Source organism: Rousettus aegyptiacus, unplaced genomic scaffold, assembly GCF_014176215.1.
Source record: "Rousettus aegyptiacus isolate mRouAeg1 unplaced genomic scaffold, mRouAeg1.p scaffold_m13_p_7, whole genome shotgun sequence".
NCBI lineage: Eukaryota > Metazoa > Chordata > Mammalia > Chiroptera > Pteropodidae > Rousettus > Rousettus aegyptiacus.
In genome coordinates this window covers 53,831,788-53,834,261 of record NW_023416310.1, presented here as the reverse complement: position 1 = coordinate 53,834,261, position 2,474 = coordinate 53,831,788, and the positions used below count along the sequence as shown (strand labels likewise).

Sequence of the window (2,474 nt, the reverse complement as noted above, 5' to 3'; positions counted from 1 at the left end):
CTGTATGCTAATTAATATTACTATTTTTTTCATTTTTTTTTTGCATTTATTGATATGTGGTTAGATAGTCCAAACTAAAAAGCAAAGGAAAACATCTTTAAGACTATGAATATGCTGAAAATATCTTACTCCATAGAGTGAAAGCTTTGTAGGACTACAGAACCTCACAATCGTAACTTGATCACTTAAGAAAGCTGTGCTATTCTAGATCACGCATACATCTAACCCTCTAAAACACATTCAGAAGTGGTGATCTAACTAATCCATTGGCTTTCAAAAGACAACATACCAACCTGAATGTCAAGAATCTGAGAATTCTTTTAAAACAACATTTTCATGTCATTTAAAACCCCTTTGGCAAAGAATGCTCCCTCAGTACTTTTGGAAATGTGTCCAGGTAGAATGCTAATTACCACAGCTAAGCTGCCTTGAGGAATTGAAAATGACAGGCTATATCTGAAAGTTTCCTTCTCCACACAAAAATGTTTTTTTCTCTTTATATCCAGCAACAAAGACTTATATAATAAATGATTCTATGATGTACAATAGTTCTGGAGCATTCAATTAGTCCTTAGCATGCACGGAACACATAACGTAACTAAAGGTCCTTCCAGTGAGCAGTACTACTTGCTAGTGCTGAATCAAATGTATATCTCTCTAGATTCACAATGAAATTACTTGTTCACCTGATTGTTTTATTAGACTAATGATTTCACAATATCACATTCGATTTAATAATTATTCAAGGAGAGATGCTGAATGCCCATCTTTTCTAGATTAGAATAACTTATAAATGCAGTTTTTCTATTCCATTAAGCAGCACCACCTCTTAATGAGACAAGCACAACAAGGTAGAGACAATGATGTGTAACAAATAAGAGAAAGAAAACACAATTTGAGTAGGCAAAAGTGTTAGTGGAATCTGTTAGGAAAAGTATTTTTGTTTTCTTTTTTTAACTTTTAGAAGCTGTTTATTTTTCATCAGTCTTATTTCCATTTTGTACGAGTTTGTGGAAGAACAGCTTAAGACCACTCAGTGGTTGTTCCTATCCATTCAGTGGTCTGAGCAGTGGGGGCTTCAGAGCCGTTTTCATAGGCAGGCCTAGCACTCCAGTCTTCAGGAGGAAACCGCAGCACCTGCACGTCTCAGGATGAGCAGCAGTGAACTCAGGAGCCGGAGCAGTCCATTCACCCTGAAATTTCTCTTTATCACAGCCTTGTCAGCAGCTGCCTGCTGTTCCTTTTCAACCTCTTCAGGATCCTTGTAAAAGTAGAAATAGGGAATGACCTACCCCCGGGGTATTCATGGGAGATGGTGCCACACATGCGCAGATCTTCCCAGTCCAGCATCCACATTAGACCCGCTGGGTGAGCTCCCTTGTTGTTGCAAGGGATGGCGACATCCGCATAGCACAGAGAATCTGTGTTACGCAGGGCAGTGGTAGGCAGGTTAACACAAGCCTGTGAAAGGCTGGTGGTCACCCCTGGAATCAGTAACCACCAGAAGTCTTGGCTCTTGGAAGGTTGCCTGGATCTAGTTAGTGAAAGTCCCAAGAGTGAACCTGCCAGAAATGGGAGTGGCTCCAGTGGCAGCAGCAAACTTCAGCACAGTTCACTGCCCAATGTGTCTGGATGATGTGACACTGACATCAGCTGGGTTTTCAATGGCAACGATGGCATGAACTGCCAGCAAAAGCTTCTCCCAGGTTCTCTTCGAATTTATGATGTGGATGCCATCACTTTTCCTTTTGTAGATGTACTGTTCCATTTGGAAGTCAAGGTTGGTGCCACCTACGTGAGTTTCTGTTGCAAGGAATTTGAGGACACCCTCCTCCAGGGCTCCAGACATTGTGAGGTTTCTATTGATGTTACATGGGAACAGAGAACAACGCTGTAAGGGTCCCTCTCTGGGTAGCGTGGAAAAGCAGGAAAAGCAGTTTTTATTTATCATCACAGAGCAACATACTTGGCACACACGCATACACACACATGTGTTTATATTTAACAATAAGTGGAAGACTGGAGAATTGACATGATTCTCATTTTCCCTGAATGATTAGTAGGGGCCAAGGCCAAAAATTTTAGATCAGAATTTGTTTTCCACCTGAAATAGCCTAAGCCCTTTTCTCAGAGTATAATGTGTGCTTATTTCTCTCTTAAGAATTTTAGGAAAAAGTTATTTTGTCTGCCTTTTTTTCCCCCTGTGTCCATTCCCTCAGCATGTTCTCCTGTTTTTTTCCATGCTGCCCCTCTTTAAATGCAGTTTAAATCTGACAGTCTGGTGCTATTTATGAAGGCCCCATTGGGATGACAGATGGCAGAACTATTCATCTTTCCTGTGGGTGCCTGGCCATGGGCCATAGTTATTCATTTCTGGTTTTTAGTTCAACTGTGAAATGAGAATTGGTTATAACATGTTGCTTTGGAAATAGTAGAACCTCATTTTAAAATGCCCTTAATACAAGTGTATCTGT

At 40.5% G+C, this 2,474-nt stretch overlaps 1 pseudogene; it reads right to left on the bottom strand.

The window, feature by feature from the left end:
* Positions 1-1,023: 1,023 nt before the first annotated feature.
* LOC107499347 lies at positions 1,024-1,849 on the bottom strand (annotated as a pseudogene).
* Positions 1,850-2,474: the final 625 nt, after the last annotated feature.